Below are 17,469 nucleotides of genomic sequence, written 5' to 3'. Positions count from 1 at the left end.
TTTAATAGGTGAATTATGAATTGGCATCTTATCACAAATGATCACTCAAGGGTATTTAAACAAGTCAGTTTATATGTTAAATCTTTAACCTCCTTGTTACTCAGACCACTTATAAATTAATTAGATATTATTAGCAGCAGTAAAGACTGGAAGAATGGAGAATTATTGCACCCAAATGAAAAGTTGCATGTTAAAAAAGCCACATGGTATCCTAGACTCAAAAAGAGTAGTCTTGGCAGAACAAATGAGGTGATTCAATACACCAGGTTCAAAAAAACTATTCTATCCACTGTGTTCTTGCAAAAAGGGCAGTGTGGCATTGTACTGTAAAATCTCCTCTTCTAGTCGCACAGCCTTTTGCTGTGTTAGGCAAACTGGAGCAGTGAATTAAGCACACCTCATTGCTAGGTTCAAATCCTGGTTAAGAGGATGGGATGAAAGTCCAGTTTTAATACTGGAAAAGCCGAGGTGGAGTTAGAGCTGTTTGACACTGAATTGTTATCAGCGAAGTTCAAAGCACAATTCCTAAAACTCAGCACTAAGGTGGCATTGCCATGAGGATGTGTGTTCGTGCAGTTTTTCATTTGAGCTTCTAGTTTGGATGTTGATGGAGAAATGTAGAAGAAACTTTATCTTATAGTGTCAAATTTGCAATACTGGCAAAATCAGGTTATACAGACACAATAGGCTGAATTTCACCAGCCTCTGGGGACAGGCTAGAAGCCCGTAAAATGGTGAGGAAGGCCAAGGGTGAAGGGTCTGTTGCCTTCCCACAGCCATACCATTTAACCAGAAGTGGGGAAGCTGGATGACAGCCCTCCTGTCCAGAGGGCATTTAAGCCACTTAAATGCTAAGCAACAACCTCTTCCCACCACCGCTGGCATTTTACCAATGGCAGGTGGGCCCTTTGTTGCTTCGGGAGACCGCCAGGTGAATCCTGGTGCCCTCTTTATGGGCTCGAGAGAGAGAGAGAGGGGTGCCCTCCATTTGGGCACTCTTTGGCCTCCCTAGCAGCAATGGCACCAGGATTCACCTGGCAGTCTCCTGAAGCAACAGAGAGCCCACTTGCCATTGGCAAAATGCCAGCAATGGTGGGAAGAGGCCTTCACTTGGCACTTAATTGACTTAAATGTCCCTTGGATGGGAGGGCTGTCATCCACCTTCCCCACTTCCGGTTAAAAGGCATGGCTGCGGGAAGACAACAGCCACAGCTCTGGTTGTCCTCATCAACCACCAACCCCTCTTGCCCTGCTCACCGGGGCCTGCCTGACTGGCCCTGGCACTCCAGATCCCACTTACCTGGTTGGTAGGGCACATCCTTCCATTATGTACTATTCTTCCAGGTGCAGTCTCAGCAACGTCTACCGCTCCTGTCGGTGCTGCTGAGATTCCTGAACTGCCAGCCCTCATTTGGGCAGCAGCTCCAGGGGGCCGAGTGGCCATTCTTAAAGGGACGGCAGCCCCAACGGCAACTAATTAGTTGCCTGACTCCTATAAAATGCAGTGGGTGTTTCCACAAATGGGTGATATGGGGTCAACCCCAGCCTTCCAGCCCATCATCGAGATGCCCACCACAAGAATAAAATTCAACCTCGTGTGTAGGTATTCTTACAGTTGGGGTGTTGGAAAGGGGATCATGTGCAAATTCTGTAATATATGTACTGCCCCTTGTTTTAAATAGGCTATAAGCACAGCCAAACATTGCCAGGGTGCACCAGGACTTTGGAGGAGTCCAAAGGTCAATGAGGCAGCAGCTATTCATGGGCTGCAGCTTGTCATAAAAGAGAAAACTGTCTTGTGGGCAGAAATCTGTCTACAAGAGCACAGATGTGACATGTCGAAAGCACTGTTCTTTTTGATGTTGACAAGTTGGGTTTGGGTCTGGAGAAGATGCACCAAAAGAAGGGGTGTCAATTTGTGTTTGAATGTCCCACCCATTAAATCGCAGGTTCCTATTAAACTCACTGAAACAGCAGGAAGAACACATCCAGATAGGCTGCAAAAATTTGGAGCTACATGCACAAGTACTGTGCTCACACAACCACATTTCTGATCTCTGACTGCCATTCTTCAAATGGGGATACCTTGATCCAGATGAACTTTGACAATCCTCACTGTTAAAGTCCACCTTCATCCTTAGTTTACACTTTTATATAATGTATATCAATGGTCAAACAGAAAAGCTACCTTAATATAAATGATAAATGTTACCAATATATTGCATATAGTATCACACAAAAAATTGTTGCTTATTGAAAGAATGTAATTTTACTCTTTGTATGCTTTGTAAGGGTTTGATCTGCAGAGAGTGACTGAATACTGCCCAAAATGTAGTTCAAATTAACTGGAATGAATATCAGTCGCCGTATTGAGAGCTCTACTCTGAGGTTGTTTTGATTAGTTTAGAGGATATTAAGGGATGATTTGATAGAAGAGTTTATGGTTATAAAGAGATGGGGCAGTGTAGATAGGAACAACTAGTTTTCAGTGATTGAGGCATCTAGAATGAGGGGAGCATAGATATAAGAGAGTTAGGTCAGAATAGGAGGATTCTGAGGCTCTGAGATACACTACATGAGGTAGTGGCTGACGGAAAAGCCATGAAAGCATTTAACTCAATAGATAGTTGAAGGAAAGGGAAAGTTATGTTTTACTACGGGGTCATTTTGCTCATGAATTGGTTGTATGCTTATCTGTTAACAGGTGAGTCAATTACAATATATCGCCAATGCAGAGACCAATATGAAATGAAGCACATGCTATTTAATTACATAGACAACAGAGCACTAACATGATGTGTGCTTCTCCAACTAGACCCTACTCTAGACTAACATTAACAAGGTAGCCCGTGCTACGTAGCTATTGGGTCTTACAGTCATGTGGTCAATCTGCTCACATTCGCTTAAAGTTGTATTACACTTAAGATTACCACAGAGGGATAAAGGGATATTGGATCTGGGCAGGCAACTGTGTTTGGGGCTGCTGCTCAAGTGGAGGATAAATGCCAACACGAACTGGTTGGGCTGAAAGACCTGTTTCTCCTTTGTAATTTTTGCATAAATTTAGATAAAGTACTGTAAAGCCAAGAAATTTAGCAATACCTACATAAATTCAGGTAAACCACGAAAGTACCCCAAAACATATCCTTGAGCATTGCACTAATGCAAGTGATGTTTGTTTGGTTGGCTGCTGACCACTTTCTGAAACTCCTTAATGTAATAGTCGCAGTACTTCCCAGAATTGCTTTTTTAATCTTGAACTATCCATTTTACAAGGTTAATATATTATCATGCAGAATAAATAAGGGGCCTATAAATAAAGGATAATCAATGACTACTTGTGAGTTACAAGGCAGTAATTCAACTGAGCACTTTGAATGGCATCATAAACCACGAGTGAAAACCTCGAGCAGTTTATGAATGTCAGCAAAATGGCAAAATCAGATTGGTGTCTTAAGCTCATTGCAATGATTTATTATTCTTGATAACAGATCATCTGATGTTTATTTAAAGTAATGGGTTTCAATCTTTGAATTTTGGAAAAAAATACCTCTCTGGGCTGAATTTTAATATGCAGGGGCAAGTGGGTTTGGTCATGGATGGGGTGGTTAGAACTGGAGAAACTGACAGTGCGTTGCGAAACCTGCTCCACCCCTCTGTAAGGAAAGTATCTTTTTGTTTCTGTTGGACTGTTGTAAAGAATACATCTTTTTATTTTCTGTTGGACTATGGTAAAATTACAATGGCTGCAGTTGAAAGACACATCCATTGAAACAGGATGAGAGATATATGCAATGTTGCAGTCCTGGAACAGAGTGTGACATGAAAGTCAGGATGGTGCTGGAAAGCAGTCCTGGACCAAGGGAGCTGCCTGGCAACAATGCTTTAATTTAATGGCTCCTGACCAGGTGACCAGGTTTTGTGTGAGAAGCAGTGCAGCAGATTAGCTCCTAGCCTGAAAGGAACAAGACTTAAAACCTCTTTCTCCTGTGTGTGGAAGATTCCAGTAATTCTACAATAATAGCTATCTGGTTCTTTCCTCCACATATCTCTATAACCTACTCTTTCTCTGCAAACCCCTAACAAGAGGCAAAGGGGAAAATCACTGTTAGAGACATTGAAAGGCAAGTGCTCAACCAGTGAACTAGATACTGAAACTGTTGGAAGGCCACCTCGTGTCATCAACAAGAACTGAAAGGAATTTGGAAGACATTGATCAAAATCAACCCATCGAATCCTGTACTCCAGAATTGGTACTATTGAATTGTATTATCCCACCCTTAAAATCCAGGTTTTTATGTGTCTTGTATGTGTGTGTATAGGGATTTCAGAAGGGGGTAGTACTTAAGTTATAGTGTTAGGAATTAGCAGTTCATATTTCTTTCTTTTGCCACTGGTTAATGACAGCTTGTTCAATAAACAGTTATTTACTTATTAAGTTTATAAACCTGGTGCTCATATTCTTTTAACCTAAATTAAACAGTTAGGTAGAATTGGGGCAATCTGGTGGTTTGATCAAACTTTTTCACATTTGCCGTGGCTCGGGGAACAGTGGCTTGATATTACAACGCACTATCCCCAGAAAGTCGTGGCCCCTTTGACTTCTGCATTTAACTGCAGCATGTTAGGCTGCATGCGAGCAACCAGGCTGATTGTCAATTTCAATACGATAATCTCTCAATTATAGCAATATTAACATGGCCAACTTAAATTTGGGTCCATAAGTTTCTTGAGTTTCCTGAAACCCATCAGTGAAAGCAAGACAAGAATAAAACAGCTATTGAGGGGCTTGCAGCCGTGACAGGGTAATATGTACTGAAACTACGCAGCTGCTTGCTTAGCTGATTGTGTGAAAGGTTTCAAGGCGTCATTCACATTACTTGTGCTTGGTACTTCTGATAACTTTGAAGGTTTGTATGTCTAATCTGTATTTTGGAGTTGAGATGAATGTTCCCTCTAAGTTGCGCAGCTGGAAGCTTGCTTGCAGGCTGTGCATAAGTCGGCCCCTTTAAGTTACTGTGCATGTGCACCTGCAAAAAAGCAATTTAAAGGACTCGCCCACTTGCACAAATCAGCCGAGAGTTACAAATCAAAAATGGAGGGTACTTTGGCAGTGATCTATCAGATCTGCATGGTTGTATCTTATGCTGTGTTCCTTTGTACCTCAGATGAGGATGAAGGTGATCAGCAGTAGTATCAGCACTATCAGCACCACCTGCAGCAGGAGTGGGAACAGCCTGCAGCTCCACAGGAAGGACATGAGCAGAGACGTGCAGCTCATCGGCAGCCATCTTTGGTACACAGGTTGCACAGGCAGATGATAAGCTTCCTCGACATATAGAAACACCAGTGTCTCACTTCTTTGTATCTGGATCCCTCCAGGGCTCAGAGCATTTTCAGGAGCTCACAGCCACTGCTCCATAAATATATAAGACACGTGACTATGACTTGTTTGCCAGGGAAGCTAAATACGTTAGCTTTGCTTCCGATGATGTTGATCGGACTGAGCAGGTTCTTGGATTTGTAGATCTGGATAGCTGCCCACAAGTGCAGGGCATCATCAACATCACACACATGGCAACAAAAGCACACCCAATTCAGTCAGGAGTATTCGTCCACACAGGGCTTCTGCTCCATCAACGTGCAGCTGGTGTGCAACTGCAAAAAGATTGTTATGTAGGTGTGTACAAGATTGCCAGGTAGCTGTTGTTTTGGTTTTGAAATGTAATCATGTAAGAAAGGTCCTGTCTGGCTTGTCGTAGTTATATGACCTCTGCCATGAAGCACAAGGCTGAGGAGAGCCATCCTACGTTCAATTCAATAATTAAGATGTTGTACTAGAAGCACGGCACTTCTTTGAACTCTTTAAATGGTGTCAGAAGTGGAGCTGAGATTGAGCTTTGAAAAGCTGGAGTTAAGCCACAGCTACTGAAAGAGGAACACAGAAAGTTCAGGGCTGCAAAAAGCTGTTGAAAGAAACCACTGACAGTGAAAAGCAAACACAAGCCGAAGGCTGGAAGAAAATCACTGGGTGAGTCAAAAATGTAATTTTTTGAAAATGAGAAATGTAAATTTTCCTCTCCCAGCTCCTGTCAAAGAATGGAAAGGCTGAAGCAGCAGTGAAAGTCATCAAGTAATCGAGCAAATCTAGCACAGATGTATACAAGGCAATCCTTAAATGGAGAAACACACTGACTGAAGGCATGGAAAGTAGCCCTGTCCAGAGACTAATGTCATGCTGCACCCCAAACGACTCTTCCAATAGCAAATAAAGCTACAGAAGCCAGAAGTAGTAACAGGCATGAGTGAAAAAAGTCAGGGAAAAATGGCAGAAAGCCAAATTTCATTTTGATAAGACTGCCAAGCCATTGCCAGGTTTGAGCATTGGAGAGCTAGTCAGGGTACAAACCTTCAATGCTCTTAACAGGAGTCAGCGCATATGACAACTTGGAACATGTGTGGAGCAGTTGTCACCTAAAGGTGGTGGAAGTAAATGACCAAATATACCGGTACAACTGCAGGTATATATGAACAACAAGCGAATTGTTCATTTACTGCAGGTGGCTGATCAGGAAGATGGGATTGCATCAGCTGCATGGAGTACAGAATCACTGCCACTCCCAGAGGCCCACCAGTCTCCAACAATGGAAATGGAACAATAGCAACAGTTACCACAGCATTGGGTTTCCCAGCAACGATACTCCCTAAGGAGAGAACATCACCCAGATGAACAGACCATGACAGCGCACATACGTACCATTAAGATGCCTGCATGATCTAATGACTATGTATGCAATGCATGTGCAGAGACTGACTATAATAACAAAAGTTTATTAATGCATGAAAACAATTGTGGTATAGTGGGTAACTTGGGTAACTCACAATTACACATGATAGTGCATGCAAATTTGTCTTTTGTACGTTAGGAAAAGGGGATGTTTGTTTCTTTTGTTTGTTATGAAAAGGGGGATGTTTGGGTTTTGAAATGCAATCATGTAAGAAAGGTCCTATCTGGCTTGCTGTAGTCATATGACCTCTGCCATGAGGCATAGAGCTGGGGAGAGCCATCTTACATTCAGCTCAATAAAGACAATAGATACTGTACTTCTGTGAGCTCATAAGAGCTGTCACAATGCTTTCAACCCGCAGCATTTCACCCTCCCTGATACTAGTTGTACAAATTAAGGTTACATGTACACAGGTGGAGTGTGCTACTCATTGGATAATTACCTAAACACATATAAAGAGACACTTACAGCCACTGGTGGTGGGTTGTGGAGTTAGGAGCTATATATTTGTAATGGTTTACTTTGTGAATAATGATTGACTTCTGGTCTCCTCCTTCACCAACTGGCTGTCAGATGTTTAACATGGTAGCAGAGAATGCTTGCCTGAAGTTGAAGGTTGGAAACTAATAAAAAATATTTTCACATAGAAGAGTAGCTGAGCAAAATTTGTAAAGAATGGCTGAAAGCAAGTGTAAATTACCAGTGTGTGATTGCCTGTAGATGTTCTCAGAGTCTGAACCTTATGACCAGTAGAAGAATTAAGTGGACATGTGGACACAGGTCACACACCTTTTTTTAATATAATATTTCATGGGATGTGAAATAGCTGACATTGTTGCCCATCCCTCATTGCCCTTGAACTGAGTGGTGTGCTAGGCCATTCCAGCGGGAAGTTAAGAGCCAACCACATTGCTGTGGTCTGGAGTCACATCTACACCAGACGAGGTAAGGATGGCAGATTTAGTTCCCTAAAGGACATTAGTGAGCCAATTGGGTTTTTACAACAATCAATGATAGGTTCATGGTCACCATTACTGAGACTAGCTTTCAATTCTAGGTTTTACTGATTGAATTTAAATTGTACATGGTATTGAAGGTGGGTATTTGAAATGGTTCCATATTCAGATTAATATTAAGACATGCATTAATAGCTTTAGAATCAACAAATTTAGTTATGAGAGCTCATTCTAAGCATGATGGGAAATATAGCCAACATGTAGGCATGATGGGTACGTAGCCAATATTGTGGGAACCCAACTAAAAATCACAGAATGGGTAAACAAATGTTAGGGCGATAAGAGCACAGACTGGGAGGCGTTAGATCCGAAGCATTCACAGCCTCCCAATGAGGTAACAAAGACATCTGCAGCCTGGATAATTCTTCTCATTAGGCACGTAATTGGAGGTTGTATAGTGAAATCTGATGACTAATAGATATAAAAATGTTATGCAGCCTTTGTATCTGGGAAACACACTGTAGAATCAGACTGTGCCCTCCCAGCATATGGTTGTAATAAAGTCCTTGATTGATTGAATCTCACAAGACTCAAGCATGGTAATTTTTTCACCACAACAATTGGTGTTGTCTGCAGGATCCTTGCAATATTGGTTGCTGGCACCAAGTCGAATGTTGACAGCAGAGGACGGGTGGGTACATTCAGTTACCACCCATTAGATAAAGAAGTCGGCGTTCGAGACAGGAAGCCAGTGGGCCGGTTTGAGGATCCGAACCCCAGAGTACGGGCTTGTGAGTGGAGTAACTGAGGACAGTGTGGCACCAATTAACTAACGCCCATGTGGTAAAATGGTTCAGACCTCTTCCTAGTGAGAGCTTTGAGACAATCGGTGCGGTAAAATAGGATAGACTGTTTCCTAGTGTCCGGTCTAGCGAGACAATTGGTGTGATAAAACAGGATAGACCATTTCCTAGGGGCAGGACTTTTACCTCGTCAGGCGGGCGCAACAGGCGGGCCTGGGAGTGGCCACGAAACTGACTGCCACCCGTGATTGGGCCCTAACCGAGGTTTCATGCTGGCTGGCCAATTAACAGCCAGCCAGCGTGAATCACACACTGCAACACTCAGCACTGCCAGGGTGGGGGTGGGAGGAGGGCGAGTGCAGAGGTTTTGCACTAAAAGCTCCCTGAAGGCACAGAGCTGTGTCAGGGAGCTGAAGATTTATAACATTACAAATAAAGGCTTAAAAAATAAGATAAACATGTCCCCTCATGTGACTCTGTCATATGAGCAGGGACATGTTATAAATGAGATTTAAACATTTTTATTGTATTTTTAATTAACATCGGAAACCTTATCTCGTCTGTGGATGAGGTTTCCTCAAAAATCCAAAGGTCGCTTGGCCTTTTCACCCGCCCACCAACCAAATAGTTGGACAGGCAGCAAAAAATCAAATTTAAATAATTGATTAAGGGCCTTAAAAGGCCTTTAAATTGTCGACAGGCCGCCTCTCGCGCACGTCCACCAAGCAAAATATCGCGAGAGTGTGCAATGACGTCGGGACATCGCCCAACGATATCACACACTATTTTCCTCTCATTCGGGTCGGGCGCATGCAGGGAAAATTCTGCTGCTAGTGTCCAGTGTAGCAAGAGAATTGGTGTGGTAAAACGGGATAGTCGTTTTCCAGGGTAGAATTTCCCTCCGTCGGGGGGGTTGTGCGGTGACAGGCGCGGGCAGGCGCAGACCCCGATCGGTGCCCCCAATCAGGCCTGCGCCGCCGTTTCACATGGGTGGGCCAATTAAGGCCCACCCAGTGTGACGAGCACCCGGAAGCGCCTCAGGTAGATTACTTTCACTGATGAAACATTGCTTAAAGGAAAACAAAAATTTTAAGAGCATGTCCACTCATGTAAAACTGTCACATGAGCTGGGACATGTCCATTCATTTTATTAAAAACTTTTAAAACACTTTGAAGAGGTTCATGAAACCTCATCCCACCTGTGGATGAGGTTCCATGAAAAATGCGAAGGCCGTCTGGGCTCTTTGCCTGCCTCCCAACCTTAAGGTTAGACAGGCAGCTTAGCTTATGAGTTTAATTGATATTTAAATGGCCTTCATAGGCCTTTGACAGTTCGGTGGGCGCGCAGCTGGCTTGGCGAGCGGGACCCACCCACCCCCCAACGCCGAGCCAAAGATTCTGCCCTTCGTGTCTGGTGTAGTGAGAGAACTGATGCGATAAAAAGGGATAGACAGTTTCTTAGTGTCGAGCGTAGTGAGACAATCAGTGCAGTAAAACGGGATAATCATTTCCTAATGCCCAGTGTAGCGTGAGAACTGATGCGGTAAAACCAGATAGACTGTTTCCTAGTGTCTGTTGTATTGAGAGAACCAGTGCGGTAACACTGGGTCTCTAATCTAATTTTTTGTCTGCCATAACTGATGTTACATTTATTGTTTGACTACTACTGTAAATCAGGCAGTAGGAAATAGTCCATCCCATTTTACCGCACCAGTTCTCTCACTACACCAGATACTAGGGCCTGAATTCTCTGCTCGTCGGGCATACCCAATCAGCAGGCCCGGGAGCAGACAAAAAATAGGCCCCGACCACGTTTATCGGCCAGCCAGCATGAAACGTGCGCTGAGAAAGGCTGAGCACTGCAGGCGGGGGTGGGAAGAGGGCAGGCGCCGATGTCACCGCGGGTGCTGGTGAGCGATTCCAGTGAGCTCCCTGAAGGCAGACAGCTGCCTCAGGGAGGTTCAGACCTCCACAGAATAAACAAAGCAACAAAAATGCTGCAAAATATCTCCATGCAGCACAATCAAGCATCTGAAAGTGTACCTCATAAAAAAACCTGTCCCCGGATTTCTCTTTTTATTTTATTTCCCCACGGAGATTTCGTCCTGCACTGGATTGAGGTTTGAGCAAAAAAGTAAAGGCCGCCTGGCCGATTGGCTTGTCCGCCAACCTGAATTTTTGGCAAATATCTTAAAAGGTGAAAGGGAAAAAAATTAATGTAAGTCACTGAAGCTTTTGTTCTGGGGAGAGAGAAATCCTCGAAAATTCTTTCCCCCCCCCCACCCCATTGCCACTTGAAGTTCCGCTTCGAGTATGTAAGTTTTAAGTTGTCAAGTTAAATGTTATAAGAATGGGAAATATATATATTTATATAGATGTGTGTTTGTCTGCAATGAAGAATTCGTGTGTGAGCTTTAATGTGCTTTCTTCCCTAAATTGTTACTTGTGTCTGGAGTTTCAGCACTTTGAGTTGAAAGCCTCACGATGAGGATGGAGTCAGATTAAAGGAAATTATAATTAGATAAACCAATGTTTTAAATTATAAGGTTTGAGTTGAGATTTCTGGCCAAAAATCACAATTCGAAGATAATCTGAAGGAGATACAGCAGGTTCCAGACTAGCAGGGGGTTAACACTTTCCACCAGCAGCTTCAGCTTTCAGGCTGCTGAATTAATCCATTCCACCTCGAGCAGAGTGGACCCTTGTACTTTTATTCAGAGGTAACCGCAAATGTAACAAAATTTCTCACAGCTTTAAGAATCTAGGAATTTACATGTAGACTTTCAATGCCACAGCATAGTCACGGTTTAGAGGCTTCACTTTACCTTTGAAAAAAAGTTGACTTCACCCATTCAGGTGAGGAGATCTGATAAAAAACACACTGACCAATGAGTATCAGACCTTTTAGCAAGTTACTTTTGAAAAACTATGATGCCATCTAAGATAAAGTATATGTGTTGACAAACATGTGGGACTTTTAATCTGGATACAAATTCACACACATGAGAAAGAGGTTGTTTTAACAAGTCTTTAAACCTTGTTTTAATTTTGATAGTGTAAATTACAATTCTTACAAGGTGGCTGGGCTGCAAAAAATTGCTTTCAATAACCTCCTAAATGGGCTTCATTGCCCACTTAATTGTCCATGCTTCTGACTGCTGTGTGTGTCCACTGAACAAGATATCGCACGAGTGCGCGATGACGTTGGGACACTCGCCTGACACTATCAAAATTAAAATAAGTTTAAAGACTTGAGGTTTGGTTTCCAATAAAGCCCTCAAAACGGAAAGGGAATTTTAATTTTAAGGTTTGACAACAATTGACACTAATTCAAATGCTGCAAGCTTCTGCGCTGAAAAAAGGAGTTTACAATGTACTTGTAAGTCTGTTCCCAAAATATAAAGATAAGCCCAAAGCCTTGAAGAAGTTTGGCAGAAATCCAATTTTTTGGCAGAGTTAAAGAAGGCTGCTCATCAATATTGCTATTTGAATCTGGGATAATTTTTAAATGAAAACAAAAGCCAGACACAATCTAGTGGGTTACTTTTGAGAAAATAAAATGTTGTTTAAGGGGAAGAAGACAAAGAAGCAAAACATATTAATGCCTGGAATCAAATAGAAATGTTTGACTTCTGTTTTAAAAATATTATGAGAATACTTTATTGGACTATAAAGTCCCTCCAGACAACCTGAAAGATAAGACGGTAACTATTGCATGTGTAAAACAGTATGAGGAACTGATTAATGATAGGAGATAGGGTTAGGGAAAAAGGACACAACATACAAATTTTTAAGAGAACTAAATGTGATATTCTGGCCATCACCTGAGACAGAGATTTAGAGACAGAGTCCCCCTTTGACATGAAATGGTTAATATGGCATAAAGAGTAGGGAAACATTTTTAAATGATCAAGGCAATAGAGAAACTAACTTTAGGTAAATCTTAAGATAACCATGGTCAGGGGGAGTAAAAAAAATCTGTGGTTAAGACAATTGAAGGGGAAGCAGAAATAATACTTAACAACAATTTACCACAAGATGGATACATGTAAAAGGAGAGCTGGAAAAAGGTGAGTGGATGTATTACTGACCATATTAATGTGCCTGCGAGCTACAACAATTAGGACCACAGGATTAACACCATGATGACAGGCAGAGTTATGCAGCTTCCCCAGGACATGCCAGAAGTAAAGGATAACGTAGTGGTTAAGGAGGCACGGAAATGACTGGGATCTACCCCACAATGGCAACGACCTGACTGAATAATGATGACTAGTGATACCTGTGTGTGTTTGGAAGCATTGGTCACAGGTGAAACCTTATCTCTCAGTCTTTTTCTGTCAGCAGCTCACTTAACTACTTTGTTTCAGACAAACCCTCAGAGCAATGGCAATCTGGACGACAGCAGCGGCAATAATCACCCTCTTAACAATAACAGCAGCATGGCAGGCACCCAACGTGAACATCAATAAAGCCATATGTCTGCATCCAGGACAATGCGTGCAACTGCCAAAAGGAGGGAGCGGAGAGCGAAGAAGGAAACCAAGGCCTGAATTTTTCAGGTGGCGGGCAGGCTCGGTGGGAGCGGGCGGGGGCGGCCGCGGAGCTGATCACCTCCCAGAATCAGCTCCGTGCCGCCATTTTACGCGGGTGGGCCAGTTAAGGCCCGCCCAGTGTAACATGCGACCGGTAGTGCTTAGTTCTACCTGTGCGGGCAGGGGGAGGAGGGAGAGTTGGGGTCAGCGATCTTTTGCACATGTGCATGAAAGAGCACTTCAATCTCCCTGAGGCACGGAGCTGCCTCAGGTAGATTGAATCGATGTTCAAAAAATTAAATAATAGGTTTAAAAATTTATTTAAACATGTCCCCTCATGTGACAGTGTCACATGAGATGGGACATGTTTTTATATGTATGAATTTTATTTATTTATTTAATGAAAGATTTAGGAAACCTCATCCTGCTCATGGATGAGGTTTCCTAAAAAACGCAAAGGCTGATTGGGCTTTTCGCCTGCCCACCAACCTTAAGACTGGATGGGCAGCATTACTAATGACATGAATTACTTTCTTAATGGTCTTAATAGGCCGTTTACATATCGGCAGTTGCACAGCCGACTTCGGCGCGCACCCGCCGAACGAAATATCGTGAGACTGCGCGATGACGCCGGGACGCACACCCGACTTCATCGTGGGTCATTTTACACTCGGGCGTGTTGGGCCCGCCCCCGCACGCCGACTGGAAAATTCTGCCCCAAGCATTTGAATTTCTGATAGAGTCACGACCAGCAGTGATTGTGTTATTCAAGTTGTGTTATTCAAGGAAAGGTCAATGAGACACAAGTGACACTGCCCAGGCCCGGAACCACATTTTACCTCCCAAATCCATGGTCCTGTTGCAACAGCACAGTGGCACCTTGGCTGTTTGAATTCGAGACTATATAAAATTTAATTTGGAGATTCCTTGTTCAGTGCTCACATTTAAATTACTGGATAAATGCAAAATGTCCTGGTCTTAACTAGGGTTTGGTTCTCAGGAAATGACTCCATTTTGGAGCAGAATTCTGCTGCCTTGTGATATTTCCTGGGGAAGCAGTCATTTCTAGCAGCCTTGATGGCACAAAGGATGGAGGACTCAGTGGCTGTGGCATTTTGAGATCTCCCAGATACTGGATCAAAGTGTCAGTACAATGAAGGCGTTACAGACAGATGGAATGAGGATGGAAGCACTTTTAGCAGATCTGGATACTACAGCAGATGACAGGATTGGAGCAGCAATAACAGGAGAATGAACCCCAGGAACACCCAGGGAATAAGTAACAGGTGCTCCAGGTGTGACTTAAAATATCATGTGATGAACTGCCCAAAGTGGAATCGCAGGGTCCTCAAAGTGACCAATGACACAGGATTTGGAGCATGAAGATGATGATAATGGTCAGTCTGAAGGAATTGTGCTAGTCACAAGAAGCTTTAGTCCAGTGATGAGTGTATTAATTTGTGGATTCATCTAATTGTGCAGTGTTAGATAGTGGTTGCACCTTGCCAGTGTGTGGAACAGATTGGCTAAAATGATATCTAGTTTCACACAGTTGTGCAGATCAATGTGAGGTCAGGGAGTGTGAAAGTTCTACTTATTTTAGGTTTAGGGATAAGAACACATTGAGGTCAATAAAATGAGTGGTGATTCTATACAAAATAGCTAATTTATTCACACTGATGTAGTCTCTCAGCCTTCCATGAAAAAGGCTTAAATGAAACTGGACATTGAGCTCGATAAAACAATTGTTTTTGGAAATTCAGTGGATTTGCAGTTTACCCAGTCAGGGATTTATTGTATCTCCTTAACAAAACCTGATGTTTCTAATCAAAATGCTAGAGAAATATTAATGACATCAGGTGATAAGAATCAGAGAGAGAAAAAAGCAATTTGTCTTAAAGCTGCATAACCAACTTGCTTGCCTTTGTCAAAGATTTTAAAAACCTGCTGAAGAATGCAGATTAGGGATCGGCAATAAGAACATACGAGCATAAGAACTAGGAGCAGGAGTAGGCAATTCAGCTCCTCGAGCCTGCCCCGCCATTCAATATGATCATGGCTGATCTCAATTTGGCCCCAACTCCAATTTCCCGCCCTCTCTCCTTAACCCTTCAACCTGTTGCTAATTAAAAATCTGTTTGTCTCCTCCTTAAATTTATTCAGCGTCCCGGCATCCACTGTACTCTGAGGTAGTGAATTCCACAGATTCACGACCCTTTGAGAAAAGTAATTCCTCCTCATCTCTGATTTAAATCTACCACACCTTAGCCTAAAACTGTGGCCTCTTGTTCTAGAATGCCCCACAAGGGGAAACATCCGCTCCATGTCTACTTTGTCTATCCCCTTTAGCATCTTATATATCTTAATTAGATCTCCGCTCATCCTTCTAAACTCTAGCAAGTATAGGTTAAACTGCTCAATCTCTCCTCATAAGACAAGCCCCGCATCTCTGGAATCAATCTAGTGAACCTCCTCTGAACCACCTCCAATGCAACTACATCTTCCTCAAGTAAGGGGACCAAAACTGTGCACAGTACTCCAGGTGCAGTCTCACCAATGCCTTGCACAGTTGCAACAACACTTCCCTATTTTTATGCTCTATTCCTTTAGCAATAAATGCCAAAATTCCATTTGCCTTTCTTATTACCTGCTGTACCTGCATACTAGCTTTTAGCAATTCATGCACGAGGACACCCAGATCCCTCTGCACTGAAGCATTCTGAAGTTTCTCTCCATTAAAATAATAAGTCACCTTTTTATTCTTCCGACCAAAATGGATAACCTCACACTTATCCACGTTAAACTCTATCTGCCAAATTTTGGCCCATTCACCTAACCTGTCCATATCCATTTGTAAATTTCTTATTTCTTCATTGCAACTTACTTTCCCACCTATTTTGGTGTCATCTGCAAATTTAGCTGCAGTACTTTCTATCCCTGAATCCAAGTCATTAATATAGATTGTAAATATTTGGGACCCAAGGACCGAACCCTGTGGCACCCCACTAGTTACAGCTCACCATCCAGAAAAAGACCCATTTATCCCGACTCTCTGCTTTCTGCTGGTTAGCCAATCCTCTATCCAAGCTAATATATTACCCCTAACTCCGTTTGATATTATCTTGTGTATTAATCTTTTGTGCGGCACCTAATCAAAGGCCTTCTGGAAGTCCAGATATACATCTACATGAACCCCATTATCCACTTTGCTTGTCACATCTTCAAAGAACTCTAGCAAATTAGTCAAACACGATTTACTCTTCATAAAACCATGCTGACTCTGATGGATTGCATTTTGACTTTCCAAATGCCCCATTACTACTTCCTTAATAATGGATTCCAACAATTTCCCAAAGACAGACGTTAAACTAACAGGTCTATAGTTTCCTACTTTCTGCCTCCCCCCGACCCCTTTTTGAATAAGGGCGTTATATTAGCATTTTTCCAATCCACTAGAACCTTTCCAGAATCCAGGGAATTTTGGAATATTTTAGCCAATGCATCCATTATCTCCACTGCCTTTAAGACCCTGGGATGTAGGCTATCAAATCCTGGGGACTTGTCACCCTTTAATCCCAATAATTTGCTCAGTACTTTTTCTCTAGTGATGGTGATTGTTCTAAGTTGCTCCTTCTCTATACACTCTGCACTACCTGTTACTATTGGGGTGGTACTTGTGTCCTCCACCGTGAAAACTGAGTCAAAATATTAATTAAGCGTCTCTGCCATTTCTGTGTTCCCCACTATTAACTCCCCAGTCTCACCTCCAAGGGACCAACATTCACTTTAGCTACTCTCTTTCCTTTTATATACCTGTAGAAGATTTTGTTATCAGTTTTTACAATTTGCACTAGTTTTATTTCATAAAAATAAAAATACCTTTGTTCTTTTTATTATTTTTTTAGTAAACCTTTGTTGATCTTTAAAAGTTTCCCAATCTTCCAGCCTGTTACTGACCTTTGCAATTTGGTATGCCTTAGTTTTTGCCTTTTTGTTATCTTTAACTTCCTTGCTTAGCCATGGATGTTTTTTCCCCTCTTACCATCTTTCTTCCTCTTTGGAATATATTTTACTTGGGAGGAATTGAATATCTCCTTAAATATCTGCCACTGTTCATCAACTGTCCTACTTGTAGTCTTCCTGCCCAGTCCACTAGGGCCAAATCTGCCCTCATGCCTATGTAGTTCTTTGTTTAACTCCAGAACACTAGTGTAGGACTCAAAGTATTCACTGTCAAACTGAACTTGCAATTCTAGCATGCTAGGATCACCCTTCCCTAGAGGGTCCTTTACTATGAGATCATTAATTAATCCCATCTCATTACACAAAACCAAATCCAGAATAGCCTGCACCCTGGTTGGTTCCACAACATATTGCTCCAAGAAAC

At 42.5% G+C, this 17,469-nt stretch overlaps 1 long non-coding RNA gene across 1 annotated transcript; it reads left to right on the top strand.

Annotated features, from left to right (window-relative positions):
- The first annotated feature begins 5,777 nt into the window (after positions 1–5,777).
- Positions 5,778–8,331, top strand: LOC144689657 (uncharacterized). Its single transcript, XR_013578682.1, has 2 exons — positions 5,778–6,031; positions 6,561–8,331. It is a non-coding gene; the product is annotated as an uncharacterized LOC144689657 (long non-coding RNA).
- The last annotated feature ends 9,138 nt before the right edge of the window (positions 8,332–17,469 follow it).

The sequence above is a fragment of the Cetorhinus maximus genome, chromosome 14 (assembly GCF_964194155.1).
Source record: "Cetorhinus maximus chromosome 14, sCetMax3.hap1.1, whole genome shotgun sequence".
Classification (NCBI taxonomy): domain Eukaryota; kingdom Metazoa; phylum Chordata; class Chondrichthyes; order Lamniformes; family Cetorhinidae; genus Cetorhinus; species Cetorhinus maximus.
This window is presented reverse-complemented; position numbering and strand designations above follow the sequence as displayed.